The sequence below is a fragment of the Lactuca serriola genome, chromosome 1 (assembly GCF_051521515.1).
Source record: "Lactuca serriola cultivar US96UC23 chromosome 1, Lser_US96UC23_V15, whole genome shotgun sequence".
NCBI lineage: Eukaryota > Viridiplantae > Streptophyta > Magnoliopsida > Asterales > Asteraceae > Lactuca > Lactuca serriola.
This window is the reverse complement of record NC_136408.1, coordinates 174,026,583-174,040,383: the sequence shown is the minus strand read 5'-3', so window position 1 is coordinate 174,040,383 and position 13,801 is coordinate 174,026,583.

Genomic DNA, 13,801 nt, shown 5'->3' with positions numbered 1-13,801 from the left:
ATTATTATTTGCATGTATTTTAGAAGAAAACATAGATCCAAGGTTTATTAGGGTTGCATGCACACTTAGGAAGAGTTAGATTGCTCAAAACCCAACAAAAGTTTGTGACGGCGCATTATACGCCTGTTGAGCTTGCGGCAGTGACCTGGGAGAGGTTCATTGTCGTGTTCCGAGATGAGTACGTTCCCCAGGTGGAGAGGGAGCGTTTGGCACAGGAGTTTCTGACCCTCAAGCAGGGTACTGAGTCAGTTACAGCGATTACCAGGATGTTCCATGAGAGGGCGATGTTCTGCCCTGAGCACGTGTCCACTGAGCAGGCACGTATGAGCCGTTATTTGAGCATTTTGAGGCGGCATATTCGGGAGTTCGCGGCGAACTCCTCGTACCGGACATTTGGTGAGCTTCAGGCAAATGCCCGGAAGAGGGAGATTGAGCTAGAGACTCAGGCCAGGGAGGAGGCGAAGTCTTAGGGGAGGGATCGACGACCGGCACAGTCTCAGCCGGCAGCCAAGCAGGCCAAGCCCGCTGATCCCAAACCAGGGAGCCAGAAGGGCCGCACTTGTGGGAAGTGTGGCAAGGGTCACGATGGAGTCTGCAGAGCGGGATCTTGCTACAAATGTGGCAAGGAGGGGCATATGGCCAAGGATTGCCCCAAGGGGTTTGTAGTGTGCTTCCACTGCAATCAGACCGGACACCGGAAGGCAAAGTTTCCACAGTTGCGAGGGTCATCTCAGGGAGCACCTCAGAGATCTGCCCCTGCCGCCATCAGAGCTATAGAGAGTCGGCCGGTGAAGGCCGAGGCGCCGAGGGCACGAGGGAGAGCCTTTCAGCTGACCGCGGAGGAGGTCCGCGCAGCGCCCGATGTCGTGGCTGGTGCGTATTCTTTCATGTATTTATTTTGATGTTGTGATAGTATGCTTCTGTTATGTTATGCGTAGGTACTTTTCTTGTGAATTCTATACCTGCCTTGGTGTTATTTGACTCGGGTGCGAGTCAGTCTTTTGTATCTTTGGCTTTTAGTCAGCATATCAGTGTTAGTCGTGAGGCGTTGAGTCGGCCTCTGAGAGTTTCCATAGCTGATGAGAGGGTGATATATGCCACGGAGGTTCTCCGAGGTTGCGTAGTTGAGATTCTCGGTGTTGAGTTCCCGATTGATCTGGTTCCTATTGCCATGGGTGATGTTTGTGTCATTGTGGGAATGGATTGGTTGAGCAGATTTGGTGCGGTTATTGACTGTGAGCGACAGCTGGTGACCATATGAGACCCTAGCGGGGGAGTTCTTTCGGTATACGGCGAGGGTACACGATCAGGATCAACATTTCGTTCGGCCGCTAGAGCAAGGCAGTCTCTAGCAGGGCTGTAAGGGTTTTGTGGCGTATGTGATGGATACGCGAGTGGCTTCCGAGAGGCCGAGTTCAGTTGAGGAGGTTCCGGTGGTGCGTGAGTTCCCGGATGTTTTTCCTAAGGAGTTGTCGGGTGTGCCTCCTGTGAGGCAAGTGGAGTTCAATATCGATTTGGTTCCGGGGGCTGCGCCTGTCGCTAAGGTGCCTTATCGCCTTGCACCTCCAGAGATGCAAGAGTTATCCTCACAGCTTCAGGAGCTACTGGGGAAGGGGTTTATTCGGCCGAGCAGCTCGCCGTGGGGAGCGCCTATCCTGTTTGTCAAGAAGAAGGATGGTTCACACCGGATGTGTATTGATTACCGGGAGTTGAACAAGCTGACGGTCAAGAACCGTTACCCATTGCCGAGGATCGACGATTTGTTCGATCAGTTGCAGGGAGCATCTTGGTTCTCCAAGATCGATTTGAGGTCTGGATATCAGCAGGTGAGGGTGCGGGATGAGGACGTCCAGAAGACAGCGTTCAGGACGTGTTATGGACATTATGAGTTTGTGGTGATGCCTTTTGGGCTCACCAATGCCCCGGCAGTGTTCATGGATCTCATGAACCGAGTGTGTAGGCCGATGCTGGATCAGTCGGTGATTGTGTTTATCGATGACATTCTGGTATATTCGAGATCTAGGGAGCAGCATGAGGAGCATCTGAGAGAGGTTCTCGGAGTCCTGAGATCGGAGAGGCATTATGCCAAATTCTCTTAGTGTGATTTCTGGTTGCGGGAGGTTCAGTTCTTAGGACATCTTGTTAATCAGGCGGGGATATTGGTCGATCCGGCCAAAGTTGAGGCAGTGATGAGTTGGGAGGTGCCAAAGTCACCCTCCGAGATCAGGAGTTTCCTAGGTTTGGCAGGGTATTATCGGAGGTTTATCAGGGATTTCTCTAAGAACGCAGTGCCACTTACCAGACTGACCCGGAAGGGTGTTGCTTTTTCATGAGGCCCCGAGCAGCAGGCCTCCTTTGAGACACTTCGCCAGAGGTTGTGCGAAGCCCCGGTGTTAGCTCTCCCGGATGGGATGGAGGACTTTGTGATATATTGTGATGCATCGATTTTGGGATTGGGAGCGGTGCTAATGCAGAGGGGGCATGTGATAGCATATGCATCGAGGCAGCTGAAGCCTCATGAGACGAGATATCCCACCCATGATCTAGAGTTAGGGGCAGTAGTGTTCGCTCTCAAGATTTGGCGTCACTACTTGTATGGGGTTCGGTGTACGATATACACGGACCATAAGAGTTTGAAGTATTTGATGGATCAGCCCAACCTAAATATGCGTCAGAGAAGGTGGTTGGATGTAGTCAAGGATTATGATTGTGAGATCCTATACCACCCAGGCAAGGCTAATGTGGTAGCCGATGCGTTGACCCGCAGGGCGGAGAGCACTCCACTGCGGGGTGTATGTTTGAGATTGACTGTGATAGCTCCGGTATTGGACGCCATTCGTGGGGCACAGGCCGAGGCTGTGCAACCTGAGATGCAAAAGAGGGAACGGGTTGTTGGTTTGGTTTCAGAGTTCGTTACCGATGTTCGGGGGCTTATGACATTTCAGGGGCGTATCTTGGTACCGTTTGTAGGAGGAACACATACCACTTTGATGGAGGAGGCTCATCGGTCGAAATTTTCGATCCATCCGGGGGCCACTAAGACGTATTTGGATTTGAGGAAGGAGTATTGGTGGCCCTGTATGAAGAGGGATGTTGCGTGGTTTGTTGAGCGGTGCTTGACCTGCCGTAGGGTTAAGGCTGAGCATCAGAGGCCGCATGGCAAGGTGCAGCCATTGGAGGTTCCCGAGTGGAAGTGGGAACAGATCACTATGGATTTCATCACCAAATTGTCGAAGACTGCCAGAGGAGTGGACGCAATTTGGGTGATTGTGGATAGGTTGACGAAGAGCGCTCACTTCCTTGCCATCAGTGAGAGTTCTTCAGCAGAGAAATTGGCGGAGGTGTATGTGAGGGAAGTGGTATCTCGGCATGGGGTGCCGGTCTCGATTTTTCGAACCGTGATGTGCGCTTCACTTCTAGATTCTAGAAGAAATTTCATGAGGAGTTGGGTACTAGACTGCATTTTAGTACCGCATATCATCCCCAGACAGACGGTCAGAGTGAGCGGACGATTCAGACGCTTGAGGACACGCTCCGGGCGTATGTGTTGGATTTCGAGGGTAGCTGGGATGTGTATTTACCCTTGGCAGAGTTTTCCTACAACAAGAGCCATCATTCGAGCATTGGTATGCCACCCTTTGAGCTGTTGTATGGGAGGAGGTGTCGGACCCCTATTTGTTGGGGAGAGGTCGGTCAACGGGTGATGGGCAGTATAGAGATCATGCTTCAGACGACAGAGTAGATTCAGCAGGTCAGAAAGAGGTTGTTGACCGCTCAGAGCCGACAGAAGAGTTATGCAGACAGGCGTCAGGCCGAGCATGAGTTTCAGGTCGGCGACTATGTTCTCCTGAAGGTCTCTCCTTGGAAAGGAGTGATTCGATTCAGGAAGAGGGGCAAGTTGGGGCCCCGATATATTGGTTCATTCCGTGTGATCGCGAGGGTAGGCCGGGTCGCCTATCGTTTGGATTTGCCAGCAGAGTTGGGGCAGATTCACGACACTTTTCCTGTGTCACAGCTGAGGAAGTGTATAGCCAATGAGTCAGCAGTGGTTCCATTTGAGGATATTCAGGTGGATGCTAGCCTGAATTATGCCGAGAGACCAGTGGCCATCAGAGATCGGAAAATCAAGGTTTTGAGGAACAAGTAAGTACCCCTGGTGTTGGTTCAGTGGCGGCATCGGAGGGGATCGGAGATGACCTGGGAGCCGGAGCGTGAGATGCGTGAGCACCATCCGGAGCTATTTGCAAAGTAAGACTTCGAGGGCGAAGTCTAGTTCTAGTGGGGGAGAATTGTAGCAGCCCGGATTTCTAGGTATCTTTTATGCTTATATTTTTGGAGTTTTGTGAGGGGACTCGGCGAGTTGGAGCTCAAACTCGCCGAGTAGGATCGCGGTTCAGGACGCGGGTTCGCGCCCGGACTCGACGAGTCCAAGGAATGGACTCGGCGAGTCCTCGCTGTTTAATGAAACCCTAATTTCCCGGTCCTAAGCCCTATTTAAGGGACCTTATGGCCCTTCATTGCGGCTACCTGGATCTTGAGAGCACCAAAGCAGCTGAGGGATTCGTGAGAGTGAGATAAGAGGCTATTGTTCACCAAATTTGTGTGTTTTTGCAAGAAAGGAAGAGCAAAGTCAAGCTAGAAGAGTTGGGGAGTTGGGATCTTCTATCATTTCACCTGAGGAGGCTTCTTGAGGTATCATTCAGAGCTCATTTCCGTATTTTTGTTGATTTGGTCAAATATAGGGTTTCTTCATGCCTTATTTGCTTTGTATTGGAAGTGTGAGAGGTCCCATGGGGATATGGTGCTTAGATCTGGACCTTAGTAGGTCCAGAGAGTCCCTAATGTCATGCTTTATGTCCTCCCTTTTGGGTTGGAGGCTAGGGTTGCCATTTTAGAGGTTATTTCTCCAAAAGGAGCCTTGTAGGTGTTGTATGGTAACCAAGATATGAACTTTACGTGGTGAATAAGCTTAGGAGGGCCAGATATATGAGTGGATGGTGCGGATCTAACCTCAGAAGCTAGTTTGAGTTGATGCATGGCATGGACTCGCCGAGTCTGAAGAACAGACTCGGCGAATAGCATGAAGATTGTCCTTAAACCACTCAGCGAGTGGTCTTGCCGAGTTAAGGGTCGACTCAGTGAGTCAGGGAGAGTTAGTGAGGGTTGACAGTTGGACTGAGTCGAGCTGGGACTCGCCGAGTTGTTCTTGAGACTCAGCGAGTTAAGTCGTGGTGGCCCCGCGATTCATGCCAGGTGGAACCCGTCGAGTCAGGGGAGTACTCGACGTGTCAAAAAGAGAATCCTAGAGAGTTGGTGAATACGTATAGACTCGCCGAGTCGCCTTAGTGCACTCGCCGAGTCCGGTCAAAGTTGACCGTTGACCGATTGACCAGAGTTGACCAGAGTTGACTTGATAGGGGTAGTCAGCCTTAGTGGTATAAGTGTTAATTAGAGATGTATGATGTTATAGGAGAATTATAGCCAGGAGGATCGAGCACGAGTGATTTCCAGGATTCGCAAGTTATCGAGATACACGAGGTGAGTCTTCTCATTATACTTTACCTTGAGTAGGTAATCAGCGTTATGTGTCAGAGTATGTGTATGTTATGTGTATGCTATGTGTTGTACTGCATGATGTCTATGTGATTTATGCTGTGCATGTTTATAGAGTTGGGACCGGAAGGTTCCCAGAGTTAGAACCTGAGGGTTCACAGAGCTTGGGTGCACGGACCGATAGAGTTATAGCCTCGAGTGGCTAATATATGTTTATCTGGTATTTTGGGGAACTAACTAAGCTTTGTGCTTATAGTGTTAGTGTTGTTGTTTCAGGTACTAGCGATGACCGTGGGAAGGCGTCGGCTTGACCTGTACACACGCATGGGATTTCTGATTTATATATATATGATCTTGGGATTTTGTATGATGTGAATTGGGATTTAAACTTAATGTTTTTATGAAAATTAAATGAGAAATGTTTGTATAATTTGTGAAAAATTATTTTGAAATTCACGGTGTTACAATAGCAAACCCTAGCCGTTTTTTAGAAGATCTAAGGCTTTTTGAGTGATTCTTGTGAGTTTTGAACTCAAGGGAGAAGGAAGAGCATAGAAGGATCAAGAGGGGACTGAAAGATTCGATTTTGGTTCATCATTTGTAGTCTTTGGAAGGTATAAAGTCTGAACCTTGCTCATTCATTTGTTAGATCCCTCTTTGAGGTGATTTAGGGCTTTTATAATCCATTTTTGATGGCCAACCATGTTTGAAAACATGGTTGGGGTTTGGGCTTCTGTATCATGTCATTTTATGAGTCACAAGTCAGATCTAGGTTGCTTTTTGGACCAAGGAAGGCCCCATGCAACAAAAGAACCATTTTAGAGCCTTTTAAGCTCTAATGTCCCATGCATGCACATAAAGTTTGTAACTTTACGTGCTAGATCGAGTTTTGGGGCCTAAATCTATCATTTGGTTAGGTGTTGTACATCAGAAATCAAAGTTCTTAGTAAGGGATGTGATAGACTCGACGAGTCCATTCCCAGACTCGGCGAGTCTAAGGCTTTTGGTCCCATATCAGTGAGGATCATAAGGAATAGTTGAGTGTGGAAGGGTTTTAGGAGTCCCGGGAGTGACCCAACGTTATGGACTAAGCAAAGGGTTCTGGGAATTAATGGTACTCGACGAGTGCATGAACGGACTCATCGAGTCCAAGACAATCTTTATAGTACTCGGCGAGTCGAGGACAGAATGTGTTCATAGGATGAAGAGTAACTTGACGAGTTGTTCATACAACTCAGCGAGTCAAGACAGGACATGAGTATAAGTTGATGATGAACTCGACGAGTTGTTCATACAAATCGGCGAGTAGGGTGTGGATTCAGTCGGTGTTCAGTTAGAAGGAAAACTCATCGAGTCATCGCCTAACTCGACGAGTAGAGATGGGTATGAGGTCTGATGGAAGGATAAAGACCCGGCGAGTTGGCGAGTCAACTCGCGAGTCAGGTCAACTGGAAGTTGACTTTGACTTTGACTTTGACTTCATCAAGGGGTAAAATGGTCATTTTACCCTAAGGGTAGATGTCAGTTTCTGACTAAGTGTTTTGTGGGAATTATAGACAGAGGATTTCCGGAGCAGCAGTGGCAGCAGTCAGAGGATTCCCGCACAGTTCAGCAGCTACGAGGTGAGTTACCTTCCAGTAGGGGTGGGTCTAAGGCCACAATGTCGGCTCACCATTGAGGAGTATTTAGAATATAATTGTCTTTGTGATAATTTATCTTGTTGTGGTATGCATTTGGTTATGAGTTATATCTGTATGATATGTTACATGATAGGGATAGTTTCCCTGATAGTGGTCCTTAGGACCAAGGGGTAGGTCACTACCTGGATATGACTGAGTGTGTGCTTATATCTTACTATTGTATGCTAGTAGTAGGGGTGGAATAGTCCCCAGTTACCGGTTGAAAGATACCGATGACGATTACCGGTTGAAAGATACCGATGATGATTACTGGTTGACAGATACTGATGATGATTACCGGTTGAAAGATACCGAAGATGATTACCGGTTAAAAGATATTGATGGTATTGTATGGTATGTGGTATGATGGGGGAACTCACTAAGCTTTGTGCTTACGGTTTTAGTTTTTGGTTTTAGGTACCTTTTCATCTAAGCGGAAGGAGTCGGCGGCGTAGCATGGCATCACACACACACATATGATTTTCCGCACGGTGTTTTCTGGGATTGTACTCTGATATGACATTTGATCATGGTTGTCGGTTTCAAATATGATACTTGGTTTTGAGATGACGTGTTTATACAATATTTTCTAATGAATGTTTCATGAATTAATTTTGGGACGTTACAAGTTGGTATCAGAGCCCTGGTTTGAGGGATTCGGACACACCCTCGGGGGTGTCTGGACTCAAACTAAGGGGCTAAAAGATTTTTACAATAAAACGGTTTTCCAAAAATCTAAACGGAAGGATTTTACGAAAGACAAGGTGTGTGATGCATGCGACCGGCCGGGCTCAAGTAAGTTTTCCCCAAGATACCCATACATGTTATGTTATGCTATATGGCTTGATTCAGAATTGCATGTTAGACTAGGACTAAGGATCTAGGAAGATGACTTGTGTGCCTGATATATGATTCTGATAATCGCATGCTAGTTAGGGCTAAGGGTCTAGGAGGATGCCTAATATGCCTATTGTATGAGCTGTGTGCTAGGACTGTTTGGTCAGCAGTAGGATAGCCTGTATAGGTTATGCCTGATTTGGATACTCGATGGACAAATGCTGCTTGCTTTGTGCTATGGGGGTTCTGGCTATTTCCAACTAACTAAGGAGTGGATATGTAACAGTACCTGCAAGTTAGTTAGGTGGAAATGGGAGGGGCTCCTAGTGTAGCTGATGGCGGAGAGTAGGTCGGAGAGTGCCCTAGGGATGCCTAGGATGAGGTTAGTGGAAAGGGGTACCGGTAAAAGGACCTGGTGAACTCGAAGCAATCCTTGAGGAAAGCACGGGTAGATGTGGAAGGTAGTATGGGCCCATATTACTAAAAGCAAAGGACCCGTACTCGAATCAAGGAGGGCCTAGATGAAATCAGGAACCTTGGAGAGTGTGTTAGATCCCTCAAGTATATGTATGATCCTGAATTTTATGCATGTATTTTCAGTATGGTGACCACACGACTTGGAGCAGGAGGTTTTGGATCCGGATCAGGATCAGGCTCGGGTTCGGGATCCGAGCAGTTTGATGACAGGCTACGCGAGTTCATCGCGTCTGAGATCATGAGAGGCATCCTTGAGTCGACCCCTATCATCTTCGGGTCGATCAAGGAGGGGATTGTTGAGCTGATGGAGGATCGTCTCCGATCATTCAGGAGTGATATGGCGTCTAGCCAAGTGGGTGCGCGCACACTGTCCTTTAAGGACTTTCGGGGAAGTGGTGCGCCGGATTTCCATGGGGTGAAAGACCCCATTGCTGTTAGGAGATGGATCGCATACATTGAGTCTGCGCAGCTAACGAGCTTCTTCCCAGAGGGGTCGAAGGTGTGATATATGCAGCAGGATGCTTTTGCGAGACAGGGCTAGAGATTGGTGGGAGTCTATTGGTGACTCATTGGGAGCCTCGGCTGTTGAGGCTATGACTTGGTCGGACTTTGTGACCAGATTCAGGGTGGAGTTTGCGCCAGCTGTGGAGCTTCAGCGGCTGGCCAGGGAGTTTTTGGATATGAGGCAGACTACGGAGACTGTGGCGGAGATCACCGCCAAGTTCCGGGAGTGGGCATTGCTGGTGCCCCAGTATGCGGGTGATGAGGATATGAGGAGGACCCGCTACCATGACATGCTACGAGCTGACATTCGGGAGCATGTTAGTTTTTCATCTTACCCTACCTTGGATTCCATGATTGCTAGGGCTAGGGAGAGGGAGATTGATCTGGAGCATGTCCAGAAGAGGAAGGCAGTGGAGGGGCTGACGACTGGGGCTTTGGGGAAGAAGCCCAAGGGATCTGATGGTAGGACGAAAGGCCAGGCAGGACAGGACCGATGTGGGAAATGCGGTCGGCCACACGAGGGAGCTTGTCACACTGGTTCGGGTTCAGGCTGCTATAAGTGTGGCAAGGTGGGGCATTTTGGCAGGGATTGTACTGCCCCTACTCCTGCGGTACATATGACAGACCTGATTTGCTTCCATTGAAATCAGAGGGGCCACAAAAGGGCCAATTGCCCAAGATTGACAGCAGTGTCAGCAGCAGTGCCAGCAGCAGCGCCGGTCTCAGCGACGGCACGGGTTATAGATGGCCGGAAGGTCAAGATAGAGGCTCTAATGGTGCGGAGCCGAGCATTTCAGCTGACAGCCGAGGAGGCACACTCTGCACCTGATGTGGTGACGGGTATGGTTCTTTCCCTCTGATCTCTTTTTTGTTGTGATTATGTTATTAATATGTGCTCTGTTTATGATCGTTCCATGTGAACGGCATCCTAGTTCTGGTGTTGTTTGACTCGGGCGCTACCTGATCATTTGTGTCTCTTGCGCTTAGCAAGAGATTTTCCGAGTTTCGGGCATGTTGGATTGCCCTCTAGTGGTAGAGATTGCAAACGACCGTTTGGTGCGGGCATCGATGGTACTTCGAGATTTTGTGCTGAGGTTATTTGAGGAGCGCTACTTGGTAGAGTTGGTTCCCATTCCATTGCGTGGGAACAAGGTGATTATAGGCATGGATTGGTTCAGCCCTAATGGGGCAGTGATCGACAGCGCGCAGCAGTTGGTGCGGGTCAGGACCCCAAGTGGGGGAGAGCTGGTGATTCAGGGTGAGAGGCCACAGCGAGGACCATATTTATGTTCAGCAGTGAGAGCTAGGTGTTACCTTTAGCAGGGTTGCGCAGCTTATGTCGCATATGTTATGGATACCCGGGAAACGGGTAGGGCGACGGTGGATGATGTACCTGTAGTACGGGAGTTTGCGGACGTATTCCCCGAGGAGTTGCCTCGGATACCTCCAGAACGACAGGTGGAATTCAGGATCGACCTAGTTCCTGGTGCGGCTCCGATAGCCAAGACACCATATCGGTTGTCTCCTCCTGAGATGCAGGAGTTGTCTACACAGCTGCAGGAGCTGTTAGACAAGGGTTTCATTAGACCGAGCATTTCACCCTGGGGAGCCCCGATTCTGTTTATAAGGAAGAAGGACGGGTCGCATCGGATGTGTATAGATTATCGGGAGCTGAACAAGGTAACGGTGAAGTACCGCTACCCACTCCCGAGGATTGATGACCTCTTTGACCAGCTACAGGGAGCATCCTGGTTCTCCAAGATTGATTTGCATTCAGGGTATCATCAGATGAGGGTCAGAGAGGAGGATGTGCAGAAGACTATGTTTCGGACGCGTTATGGCCATTATGAGTTTGTGGTGATGCCTTCCGGGCTCACCAATGCTCCTACCGCGTTCATGAATCTCATGAACCGCGTGCGTAGACCGATGTTAGATTGGTTTGTGATAGTATTTATTGATGACATCTTTGTTTATTCCAAGACGCGGGAGCAGCATGAGGAGCATTTGCAGGAGGTTCTGGAGACTTTGAGGAGGGAGAACTTGTATGCTAAGTTCTCCAAGTGTGAGTTTTGGTTGCATGAGGTGCAGTTTCTTAGGCACCTTGTCAACCAGAACAGGATTTCGGTAGATCCAGCCAAGGTAGAGATCGTGATACATTGGGAGGTTCCAAGGTCTCCATCTGAGATTCAGAGCTTTCTAGGTTTGGCGGGCTACTATCGGAGATTTATTCATGACTTCTCCAAGATAGCAGTTCCGCTCACCCGACTGACTAAGAAGTCGATAGTGTATCGTTAGGGGCCTGAGCAGCAGGCCGCGTTCGAGGCATTGAGACAGAGATTGTGCGAGGCGCCAATTTTAACCCTGCCAGAGGGCATGGACGATTTTGTTGTGTACTGCGATGCATCCATCGCAGGATTGGGCGCGGTATTGATGCAGAGGGGGCATGCTTTCGCCTATGCATCGAGGCAGCTGAAGCCTAATGAGGCAAACTACCCGACGCATGATTTGGATTTGGGGGCCGTTGTTTTCGCCCTCAAAATTTGGCATCATTACCTATATGGGGTTCATTGTACGGTTTACACGGACCTTAAAAGTATGAGGTATCTCATGGACCAGCTAAATTTGAATATGAAACAGTGTCGGTGGCTTGATGTGGTAAAAGATTATGATTGCGAGATCCTTTACCATCCGGGGAAGGCCAATGTCATGGCCGATGCGCTTAGCCGCAAGGCAGCGCCGATCAGGGATATCTGTCTGAGGATGACAGTGATGACTCTGCTTCTGGAGCGGATCTGGGAGGCTCAGCAGGAGGCTATGAAGGAGGAACATCGGAAGAGAGAGCGGATTGTGGGGTAGGTTTCCTCTTTCGACTATGATAGCTGAGGGTTATTGACTCTTCACTGTAGGGTGTGGGTCCCTTATCATGGAGGAGTGCGCCAGGTCCTGATGGAGGAGGCACACAAATCCCGATTCTCCATTCATCTCGGGGCAACGAAGATGTCGAGGATAGAACATGTTCATAGGATGAACTCGTCGAGTTGTTCATACATCCCGGCGAGTTAAGACAGGACATGAGTATCAGTTCATGATGAACTCGACGAGTTGTTCATACAACTCGGCGAGTCGGGTGTGGATTCAGTCGGTGTTCATTTAGAAGGAAAACTCGTCGAGTCATCACCTAACTCGACGAGTAGAGATAGGTATGAGGTCTGATGGAAGGATAGGGACTCGGCGAGTTGGCGAGTCAACTCGGCGAGTCAGGTCAACTAGAAGTTGACTTTGACTTTGACTTTGACTTGGTCAAGGGGTAACAAGGTCATTTTACCCTAAGGGTATATGTTAGTTTATGACTAAGTGTTTTGTGGGAATTATAGCCGGAGGATTTCCGGAGCAGCAGCGGCAACCGTCAGAGGATTCCCGCTCAGTTAAACAGCTATGAGGTGAGTTACCTTCCAGTAGAGGTGGGTCTAAGGCCACAATGTCGGCCCACCATTGAGGAGTATTTAGAAGATGATTGTCTTTGTGATAATTTATCTTTGTTTGGTATGCGTTTGGTTATGAGTTATATTTGTATGATATGTTACATGATAGGGATAGTTTCCCTGATAGTGGTCCTTAGGACCAAGGGGTAGGTCAGTACCCAGATATGTCTGAATGTTATCTTGCTATTGTATGCTAGTGGTAGGGGGTGGAATAGTCCCCAGTTACTGGTTGAAAGATATCGATGATGATTACCCGTTGAAAGATACCGATGACGATTACCGGTTGAAAGATACCGATGATGATTACCGGTTGAAAGATACCGATGATGATTACCAGTTGAAAGATACCGATTGTATTGTATGGTATGAGGTATGATGGGGGAACTCACTAAGCTTTGTTCTTACGGTTTCAGTTTTTGGTTTCAGGTACCTATTCATCTAAGGGGAAGGAGCCGGCAGCGTAGCATGGCATCACTGTAACGGCCTGTTCTTAAAGTATTTATGAATGAGTCTCTGAGATTTAAGAGAAAGGGTAATGATGGTCCTTTTATGGGAAAAGTGGAAAGGGAAGACCATGCATGGAAAAGAGGTCATGCTGGGTACGCTCAGCGTAAGCTGGACGTACGCCCAGCGTAGTGGAGGAAAGAAACGCGGGTGTTTGGGTGAGTATGCCCAGCGTACTCTCAGAATCCCCAAAACCCTAATTTTAAGGCAACCACTATATAAAGAACATAAAGGCTTCCTCCTTAGCCCCCATAATCACTCTCTTTACCTCAGAAACCCCAAGATAGTCGTCCTACCTCCTTGATTGGGTGTGTTTGGTCTTGAAAAGCTTGGATTAGCAAAGGAGAGCATAAAGGAAGAAAGGAGAAGTTGTCAAAGAAGGAGAGGAACGGCTGGAGCCTATACATCTGGGAAGACATCATACTTTGGAGCCTATTTGAGGTATAAAGCTTCTTGCTTGACATTCATATTGTGTAGATCTATGTGTTGTGAAGCTTTGACACCATTCTTGTCCCAAAAGTCCTCATCTTGATGCATGTTTTGAGTTGGTCGATACTATCTGTCCTTTCAGACCTTCGGAGAGGTCTTGAGTGAGAAAAATGAGGTCCCAAGGGCTATGGTTGTTCCATGTGTGAGATATGTGGGTCTTAATGTGTAACACCGTGAATTTTAAAATAATTTTTCGCATAATATAAAAACATTTTCATTTAATTTTCATAAAAACATCCATGTTTTAAGACTCCAATCCATATCATACAAATATCC